Source organism: Hippopotamus amphibius, chromosome X, assembly GCF_030028045.1.
Source record: "Hippopotamus amphibius kiboko isolate mHipAmp2 chromosome X, mHipAmp2.hap2, whole genome shotgun sequence".
In the NCBI taxonomy this organism is placed as follows: domain Eukaryota; kingdom Metazoa; phylum Chordata; class Mammalia; order Artiodactyla; family Hippopotamidae; genus Hippopotamus; species Hippopotamus amphibius.
In genome coordinates this window covers 122,548,986-122,560,163 of record NC_080203.1, presented here as the reverse complement: position 1 = coordinate 122,560,163, position 11,178 = coordinate 122,548,986, and the positions used below count along the sequence as shown (strand labels likewise).

Here is an 11,178-nt window from a genome sequence, read left to right as displayed (position 1 = left end):
TTGCAGTGCTCCAAGGCCCTGGCTGGCATCATCAGTCAGAATATGTATAGGACAGGTTTGGAGCCAGGGAAAAATACTCTCTGACACCAGGTCATAGAACAATAAGGTAGTCTTTTCCTACATTTACCATAAATTATTGCAATTTATATCATTCTAACTCTTACCCTTATTATCTGTGTAGTTTGGATAAGTTTTTTAGATTTTCCATTCCTTTTGTGTACTCATCTATAAGAGAGCAATAATCCTGTATCTACCTTGTAATGTTATTAGTTGCAAGTTTCAAATAAATTCTCTAAGAAACACAGCCGTTATGTGTGCTTTCATTTTTGGAAAGCCTTATACAAATTTCCCTTTTTTTCCTCCTCTGTTATTAGATCACAGTTTGTTGTTGTGTCAATTTAAGACACATTTATTTTCATCAAGAACCATCTTGTGTTTACCTTATCCAGAGTCAGGAAGACTAAGCCCATCTCCAACTTAACATGTCCAGAACTGAAGTTTTAATTCCTTTGTACAATTTCACCTCATGCCCTGCTCAGTTGTCCTTATCTCATTCAAAATCAATATCAACCAACTGGGACTTCCTAGGTGGCACAGTGGTTAAGAATCCGCCTGCCAATGCAGGGGACACAGGTTCGAGCCCTGCTCTGGGAAGAGTCCACATACCACGGAGCAACTAAGCCCATGCGCCACAACCATTGAGCCTGTGCTCTAGAGCCCGTGAGCCACAACTATTGAGCCCATGTGCCGCAACTATTGAATCCCACATGCCTAGAGCCTGTGCTCTGCAACAAGAGAAGCCACCCACTACAATGAGGAGCCTGCGCACCACAATGAAGAGTAGCCCCCGCTTGCGTCAACTAGAGAAAGCCCGTGTGCAGAAATGAAGACCCAACACAGCCAATAAATTAAATAAATAAATAAATAAATAAATTTATAAAATCTGTGTATTTAAAAAAATACATCAACCAACTGATTTTTCAACCAGAAAGCTTGGAGCCATTCTTTTTTTTTTTTTTTTTAAATAAATAAATTTATTTATTTTATTGGCTATGTTGGGTCTTTGTTGCTGCACACGGGCTTTCTCTAGTTGTGGCGAGCGGGGGCTACTCTTCGTTGTGGTGCACGGGCTCCTCATTGTGGTGGCCTCTCTTGTTATGGAGCACAGGCTCTAGGCCCATGGGCTTCAGTAGTTGCGGCACATGGACTCAGTAGTTGTGGCTCACAGGCTCTAGGGCTCAGGCTCAATAGTTGTGGCGCACGGACTTAGTTGCTGCTCGGCATGTGGTATCTTCCTGGGGCAGGAATCAAACCCATATCCCCTGCATTGGCAGGCAGATTCTTAACCACTGCGCCACCTAGGAAGTCCTTGGAGCCATTCTTGATTCAACCTTTTCCATATACTCCATTAGCAATTTCTTTTTAAAAATGTTTTTAAATGATTAAACACTTTGTGAGTCATCAGTCATCTCATTACAAGTGCCTAACTATAACTTTTTTTTCCATTTCAGATGAATTAAAATGATGTTTTCCAAAATCTGGTGGCACTTATACATACAAAAGTTCAAGTGTTTTTTTAAATATATTTCATCTAAGTACCTTCAGAATAATTTATTTACACTTAAATCACAAATGGCAAATATAAATTTTCTTTCTAGAATATTCTTGACATATTCTTTTTGCCATTTTGATCTAAGGAGATTTAATTTTTTATTATTAACACAGCAAATGAGTCTACTGCTATTTGATAAAAGTCAATTTTTTAAAGCAATTTCCTTTGATTCTTCCTCCACAAGTATATCTTTAGATCTTTTTAGTTCTTTCCTTCTTCATGGTCACCAGCCCAGTCCCAGCCACCATTGTCTCTCACCTTACCAGAGCCACAGCCTCCTACTTGGTCTTCCACTGTCACCCTTAACCATTCCAATCTGTTTCCCACAAACTATTAAGAAATATTTGATTATTTCTCTTCCCTACTTAACTCTTCAATACCTTCCCATTGTAGGTGGAATAAAACCCAGAGTCCTTCCCAGTAGTCTCTAAGGCCTTATCTAACTGGACTCCTGATTATCTCTCAAGCACATTCATGCTCACTGTGCACCAAGAACATTCTGGCCTTCCTTCAGTTTCCTGAACTTGCCAATTCGTTGTTCCGCCTCAGAGCCTTTGAACTTATTGTTCTCTTTCTGCCTCTTCACACCTCAACCCCACCCTGCCTTCGGCCTCAGGTTAAATGTCATTTTCCCAGGGAGAATTTTGCCAACCACCCAATCTAAGTCGGCCCCCTCCCTACTCTTCTCTAATCTAACACCCTGCCTTCTTCCTAGGGCTTATCATGCTGTATGAACTTTGTGTGTTGATTGACTTAGTTTGTCAATATCCCTCCTTAGAATGTAAGCTCCTAAACACTGGGACCATATGTGTCTGGTTTAGCATCCTGTCCCTAGGAAATGGCATGGCACCTGTTCCACAGCACATACTCAAGATGGGATGAAAACTGAAATGAAGGGTTTTTTTCCCTCCATCTGGCAGACGGGGAATTGAGCAAGGAGAATGAGGGAGACTATCTAAGGTGGCTGAGACAACATCAGGCTGCCTTGCCCATCCAGGCATGGGCAAAGCCCAGAGCCTACAGGCAGGGAACAGATCAGCTAGGGCTCAGGTACTTTTAGTTCTTTCTTCCCCCTTGTATGCTTGGCAGGGGTGGGGGGGTGGGGGCTGGACTTAAGGGTTGTGAGAGGAGGTTGACCAGAATTATCTACATATTTCCTTGTCTGCCAAATGAATCAAAGGAACATGAAGATTGCTAAAATATTTGGGAGACGTGGAACGTGGACTGTGGAGGAGTGTGGGTGGGGTTGGGGACTGTGGTTGTCCCGCTGAGTGGCACTGTGGCTTGGATTAGGGTGGCAGCAGTAGAGATATGAGAAGTGGTTGTATTTGAGATTTACAAGAAAGCTCTTGTAATGGCGTGGTATCCTTCTTGCTACTTCATTTGATTTTTGTTCTATGAACGGAGAAACCCCGTCCATCCTGCCCTGATATTCTATTTCCATTCTCTGATGTTTGTATATCCATGGGACTCTAGAGCAAGTTTCTTAAAATCTCCGAGGCTTGGGATACTCATCTGTAGATTGGAACAATGTTATGTGAATTCCCTGTTGATGGTAACAGAGATTCTTTGCGTGACCAAACTTTCATCAGGCTCCTGAACCTTCTCCTAGGCCCATCTGTGCATTTCCTGGCAAATCCAGTTTTAGCAGAAACCCTGCTCTGTTAGTTTACCCAGAACCCCTCATCCTCCGTATCTGGTCCCCCTTGATATCTGATTGGTTCTGCATCCTCCACTGTCCCTCAGGTAATGTCTGATTATGCAGGCTTGTCTTCAGCAAAGACTCCTGTTACGTGGGTTTAACTAGAATTTCCCTTACCCCTATGGTTTCCTCTTAGTCATTTTTCTATGCACTGGCCCCCAGACTGCTCCTTGGCTATAGACTCCCCCTCGTCCATGCAGTATTCATAATTAACCCTGTTCTATACTGAGGTCTCTTTTCTCTATTGCACTAGTCTTGAATAAAATCTTTTTCCTTTTTTCTTTTTCTTCTTTTTTTTAAACCTCTTTAACTACTGTCCAGCTCTGATTTTTCTTTGACAATCCTAAGGGGTAGCTTGAGGGATGTTTAAGCCCCCCACCAATAATCTTTATGTGAGTAGACCCATTCTTAGATTTGGATAACTGACATCTTCTCAGTATTTGTAAATCGCTGTGCAAACTCAGGTGCAAACAGATAGCTACTTCTAGATATTTTCATATATAGCGTTGACTTAAAAAAATTCACCACATGAGAGTTGTGAATTAAGTTTTATTTGGGGCAAAATGAGGACTGCAGCCTGGGAGACAGCATTTCAGATAACTCTGAGCAACTGCTCCGAGGAGGCGAGGGAAAGAGTCAGTATATATAGAAATTTTGCAATAAAGGGCAGGTAATCAGGATGTCAAAAGATTATTGTTAAATAAAGAAAACCAGATATCTCAAGTTAAGGAATTCAGTGCTTTTCTATATATGGGAAGATGCAAGAGTCTGGGCTTACTGAAATCATTCCTTTGATACACACCTTAGCTATCTGAGGGCAGTATCCTGTATTTTCACATCCTGAGTTCCCTCAGGGCTCACTGCCGGGAGTAGTTACAGTCTGATAGCTGCTAGATGACAGGTAGATATTCTTTTCAGCCCTGAGCTTCTTCAGGGCTCACCAGCTCACGTTGGAGGGCTGCAGTTGTTGATGACTGTGACATCCTTTGTTTATTGATGTGGCAGAAAATATTCCATTTATAAAAATTCCATTCCATTTATAAATATTCCATTTATCAATAGAAATTTGGAATCAGCTATTGTGTGGATTATATGAAGAAAGTTACTTTTGAGAAATCAACCAGCCCTGATAGGCACTGTGAAAATGTGACTTTCGAAATCTTCAATCTTATTAATTATTGAAGAAATAATTAAAATGGAAAACAGAATTCATTTTTTGCCCACATTAACAAAGATGGAAAACGAAACGAACAATCAACAGCAAAAACCCAATGGGCCTTTGAGGCTTTGGTGAAATGGGTACTGAGACAGTGTTGACAGGTGTGTAATTGACATGAAATCCTTTGCAAAGTTGTCAGTATGTATTGACTCTAAAAGATATTCATGCTCTTTGATCCAATTACTCTACTTAATGTGAATCTTCTAAGGGAAATAATCATAAGTTTGGAAAGAATTTTATGCTTATGCAGGTCCATTGCAGCATGTAATTAATTTCCCAACAACAGCTAAAAAATTATGGTTCATTCACTGGGTGGACTGCTATCCAGCCATTAAACATTTTTGGTATTTTTGGAAAGTAAAAAATGAAAACTTTAATACAGATTTTAAAACAAGGTGCAAAATTGTCCATATAAAATTATTGTAACCATATATGAAACAAATCTGTGCAGACAAAAAGATTTGAAAGAAAGATACTGAAGAGGTTTATAGTGGTTTTATTTACGTAGTACAGCTATGGATGATGTTTCCTTCTTTCTATCTTTCTGATTTTCCCTAATGAGTATATATTACTAAAAACTCTTGGTCTAGTATGGCATCACTCGCATATCTGGAGTGGGTGCTGGCGTTGGCTGGGGTGACCTGAGTGACTGGTCTTGCGTCTCCAACAGGCTAGGCTAGACTTAACCACATGGCAATGGCTGCATGGTTCCCAGGAAAAGCCCCAAAGTGCAAACACTCTTCAGGTTTCATGGTTGTTACTGTCCTGTTGTCCAAAGCAAGTCACCTGTCCAAGGGAATTCCCTGGAGGTCCAGTGGTTAGGACTCCGAGCTCTCACTGTGGAGGGCCCGGGTTCATTCCCTGGTTGGGGAACTAAGATCCTGCAATCCGCGCTGCGCGGCCAAAAAAAGGTCACATGGCCAAGCCTGGAGTCAGAGGGGAAGAGGACTACCCGAGGATGGATATAGACAGGAGAATGATGGCAATCATTGTGCAAACAATGTATCACAGTAATCATCGACCACTCTGAATCAGGATGATCTAGGTTAAGAAATAAATATAGGGTTTCCTAGGTGGCGCAGTGGTTAAGAATCCACCTGCCAATGCAGGGGACATGGGTTCAATCCCTGCTCCGGGAAGATCCCACATGCCGCGGAGCAGCTAAGCCCGTGCGCCACAACTATTGAGCCTGTGCTTTAGAGCCCGTGAGCCACAACTGTTGAGCCCATGTGCTGCAACTACTGAAGCCCACGAGCCTAGAGCCCATGCTCTGCAACAAGAGAAGCCACGGCAATGAGAACCCCGTGCCCCACAACGAAGAGTAGCCCCAACTCACTGCAACAAAAGAAAGCCCGCGCACAGCAAAAAAGACCCAACACAGCCAATAAAATAAATAAATAAATAAATATTTTAAAAAAAAGAAATAAATATAAATGAACAGCCCATGGCTTAGGAGTCCCTAAGAGATAAAGTTCAAATTCCTTAGTTCTGATGTATGACTACCTGGCCCACATTGTCTCAGTCTGCTCCTTTTCTCCACCTCAAAACCACAGAGAGCGGGCTACTGAGCTTTTTATAGTTACCTGCTCACACCTCACTATTTCTCACCCTATGTCATTGCTGCTGCTGCTTCAACTGGAATACAGTCACCCACTAATCTACCATTGATTGATTGATTGATTGGCTGCATTGGATCTTTGTTGCTACAGGAGGGCTTTTTCTAGTTGCGGCCAGTGGGGGCTACTCTTCGTTGCGGTGCACAGGCTTCTCATTGCTGTGGCTTCTCTTGCTGTGGAGCATGGGCTCTAGGTGCACAGGCTTCAGTAGTTGTGGTGCATGGGCTTAGTTGCTCCAAGGCATGTGGCATCTTCCCAGACCAGGGATTGAATCTGTGTCCCCTGAATTGGCAGGTGGATTCTCAACCACTGCGCCACCAGGGAAGCCCCTACCATTGAATTTTTAACATCTTTCAAGACAGAACAATGTGTACCTCCTTAGGGAAGCCCACCCAATGGATAGAACTGAATATTTCCTCCTCTGGAACCTGTAGAACCACATACAGATTTCTAACTTTGCACCCACATAACTTTAGTATTCGTTTGTTAATGTGCTTGTTTCCCTTTTTGTAGACTCTTAGGATACTCAAATGTAGAGACAGTATCTTTCCTTTCTTTTCTTTTTTTCTATTGAAGTATAGTTGATTTACAATGATGTGTTAGCTTCAGGTGTATAGCACAGTGATTTGGTTTTCAGATTCTTTTCCCTTGTAGGTTATTACAAAATATTGAGTAGAGTTCCCTGTGCTGTACAGTAGATACTTGTTGGTTATCTATTTTATAGAGACTATATCTGTCTTATATTTATATCTCTAGAGTTTCTTAGCTGGCAATTATTGGATAGTAAATGTTTGGATAAATTGTTTTTCTGTTTTTTTTTTTTGAGGACACATTCCACATTTTATTTACAATTTAAGACTAACTTTAATCTAAAAATCACATATCCATACACCTATTTCCTTTTTGTTGATTTCACTTAAACGTAAATGCATGGTTTGTCCTCCAAAGACTAGAAGCAAATATTTACCACATCTGTTACATGGAACACACAGGAACAACTTGTAACAGAAATTCATCCACCTCCCCCACAATATTTTTTTATTATAAATACAGGTATCAAAACAATCCTGAACGTATTTTTGATAACTACTAGCAGACAGCACCCATACGGCTTCAAAAATTAACACAATTTGCAACAATATTCATTGTACCTGCTGCTTTAGACAATTTCAACTGAAGCTCTTTCACTAAGCAAGATGAATAGAGCGTGCCATTCCGGTTTTTCTTCTGTAGCTGTTTCTTCAGAAATATACCTCCTTGCACAGCCATCTGACACTTCTCGCCGTGCTTCCCCCTGTAAACCTGAGCTCCACTCTGAGCACTCCAGGTGCACGCTTAAAGGACAGTGTATTAACGAGAAAAAAAACTGTGCTGAATTTTCCTCCTGTTACCTGAAAATATAATGGGTGTACATATATTAAATATATTCTTACAAATGTCCAGGTCATGTTTACCAGCTGGAACTATCTTAATGTGTGGGTACTTTGCATTGTGATATTTAATCAAGACATTAACATGAGTAGAAGATTGTTGATTTAAGACAAGTTTGAGATCCACTAAAATTAATTGTTGTATGTCTGTCCTTCCAGTGGCTGTAGAAGCTTCATGTTTTCTTTGGACATCATTAGACACCTTAGCTCTTGAAGGACAACTTTAATGCTATATGAGTTTTGCCATTTTGCTAACACTGGTATGCTCCATGCTGCCACCATTCCACTGGAATTATTTATTCTGTTCATATTAATTTTGGTTACAAATCTAACTGATGGAGGAGCTTCTGGGTATTTGGGTCCGCATTCTACTTTCAGGGTATATAGTCTGTTTTCATAATTTGTCCTTGGAGGCCCAATAATTCTGCCCGTCCACCTTGTGTCATGTCTTCATTATCTTCAAGGCCCCAGCTAACTGTACCATCGCCCACTCCTTTCTGTCCTTCAAGTCCTTCCAACAAGCGAAAATTACGAGGAATTTTAACGCCTGTGGAGACCACCATCTTCTCCTGCAGACCCGGATAAATTATTTTAATGTATGTTTTTAGAAGACATACAGGTAGATGAAAAGGTGCTCAGTATCATTAATCATCAGGGAAATGCAAAGCAAAACCACCATGAGATGTCACCTCACACCTGTTAGAATGGCCATCATCAAAAAGACAAGAGAACAAATGCTGGTGAGGATGTGGAGAAAAGGGAACCCTTGTACACTGTTGGTGGGAATGTAAATTGGTGCAGCTGCTATGGAAAACAATATGGAGGTCCCTCAAGAAATTAAAAATAGAACTACCATATGATCCAGCAATTCCACTCCTGGTTATATATGCAAAGAAAATTAAAACAGGTTATCAAAGAGATATCTACATTCCCGTGTTCACTGAAGCATATTCACAACAGCCAAGATATGGAAACAATGTAAATTTTTGTCAGCGAATGAATGGATAAAGAAGATATGGTATATATATATACAATGGAATAGTATTCAGCCACGAGAAAGAAGAAATTCTGCCATTTGTGACAACATGGATGGATCTTGAGAGCATTATGCTAATGAAGTAAATGAGATGGAGAAAGACAAATACTGTATAGTAGCACAGATGTGCAGTCTAAAAAAAATGTCAAACTCATAGAAACAGAGAGTAGAAAAGCAGTTGCCAGGGGCCAAGGGGTGAGGGAAATAGAGGTTGGTAAAGGTTACAAAAAGAAAAAAATGTATATTTTAAAATCACTCAAAATCAGGCATTTTTTCATATGTATAATTTACTACTTGCACATTTTTCTCATGTGATAATTTAATTACTAGTAAAATTAAACATTTTTCATATATATTTGCATTTTTTTCTCATGGGATCAAAGTTTTTTGTTTCAGTGAGTTATGCATAATCATAGAATTGTGTGTATTAAGAGACTAACTCAAACATACTTTCCATTCTGTTTTCTTTTTTGTTGTTGTTTACTATTTATTTATTTATTTTGGCTGTGCCAGGTCTTACTTGCAGCATGTGAGATCTTTGTTGCAGCATGTTTAGTTGTGGCATGAGTACTTCTTAGTTGCAGCATGTGAACTCACAGTTGCGGCATGTGGGATCTAGTTCCCTGACCAGGGATCGAACCTGGGCCCCCTGCATTGGGAGTGCGGAGTCTTAACCACTACGCCGCTACCAGGGAAGTCCCTCAAACAGATTTTCTAATTGTATAAATTTTGTCTTATTTACTTTGTAAAATAACAAACTTGAAATTCTGAAAACTTCATAGCAAACTTTGTGGGGAAAAATCTGCTATTACTTGTACTGAAAGCAGAAGTATATAGCTTTGAAGCCCTAACAGAAACAAATCTCAGCTTGATGTGACATATTAAATGTAAAAATAATTGCTTAGGTGGAAAAATTAAAACTTTGTCAACTTCCTTTAGAGTGGGTACCCACTAAGGGTTATAACAACATTTAAATTCAGAAAATCAATCATCTCAAAAGATTTTAACAGCCTAAATATTTTTCATACTTGTCTTCCTGAAAGGATGGAAATGAAAAGCCCAGGAAACAGGATGATACTATTACTAGTTAAATTTCCATTTTTAACACTCTAAATTGCTTAGTTCTCATTTCTTTTTGCATTTCAGCTTGCGGTTGGCTTTGCAAGGCTAACATTTTCTTTGGTGACAGCCTTTAAAACAAACTAGAAGAATTTGGTCACTGACTTCCCTATCCCATAGGACACTGGAGAACTTTTTTAAAAAGTCATTTAAATTGAACTAAGGAGATAAAGCAATGCCATGTTTCTGTAGGAGGTTGTGTTTTATTTTGTTATATTGTTTCTTTGTTTATTTTTAACTTCTAGAACTACCCTAAGGATGGCTTTTTTTTTTTTTTTTTTTTTTGGCTACCCTGTGCAGCTTGCAGGATCCCAGTTCCCTGACCAGGGACCGAACCCAGGCCATGGCAGTGAAAGAGCTAAATCCTAACCATTATGCCATCAGGAAACTCCCAAAAGTGGCTTTTTTAACCATCCTTTTGTAACAGAGCAATTTATTGACACATTAATTAATTAATTAAAGTTTATTTTTTATTTTATGTTGGAATGTAGTTGATTTAGAATGTTGTGTTAGTTTCAGGTGTACAACTAAGTGATTCAGTTTATATATATATATATATGTATTTATTCTTTTTCAGATTCTTTTCCCATAGAGGTTGTTATAGAATATTGAGTAGAGTTCCCTGTGCTATACAGCAGGTTCTTATTAATTATCTATTATATATATGGTAGTGTGTATATGTCAATCCCAAACCCGGAATTTACTCCCCCCCCCCCACTTTTCCCCTTTGGTAACCGTAAGTTTGTTTTCTGTGTCTGTGAACTGTTTCTGTTTTGTAAATAAGTTCATTTGTATCTTTTTTTTAATTCCGCATATAAGTGATATCATATGATATTTGTTTTTGTCTGACTTACTTCACTTAGTCTGATAATCTCTAAGTCTATCCATGATGCTGCACATGGCATTATTTCATTCTTTTTTATGGCTGAGTAACATTCCATTGTATATATGTGCCACGTCTTCTTTATCCATTCATCTGTTGATGGACATTTAGGTTGCTTCCATGTCCTGGCTATTGTAATTAGTGCCGCAATGAACATTGGGGTGCATGTATCTTTTCAAATTATGGTTTTCTCCAGATTATGCCCAGGAATGGGATTGCTGGATCATATGGTAGTTGAGACATCAATTTATGTACTGATTTGTACCTTATCTGATTTTATGCTGTGGACTTATTAGAAAGTTAACTGAACTGCTAAGATAACCTTTTTGCTTCTGTTACATCCAGCCAGGCTCTGTGTTCTGAGTTCCAGTCTGTAGACCCCAAAGAGAGGTAAGGGCTCCTGTATTTCATGCATTCAGAAACTTTTGCTCTAATCCAGACCTATTGGGTCAGAATCTGCATTTTAACAAGATCTCCAGGTGACTACTATGCACATGAAGGTTTGAGAAGCATTGGTCTAGGTGACAAAACCACTCAAGATAAAGCAAGTTGCTTTTGTGA

The 11,178-nt window shown here is 39.6% G+C and overlaps 1 pseudogene; it reads right to left on the bottom strand.

Moving 5' to 3' along the window:
• Nucleotides 1-7,711: 7,711 nt before the first annotated feature.
• Nucleotides 7,712-8,142, bottom strand: LOC130842258 (ubiquitin-conjugating enzyme E2 variant 2-like; annotated as a pseudogene).
• Nucleotides 8,143-11,178: the final 3,036 nt, after the last annotated feature.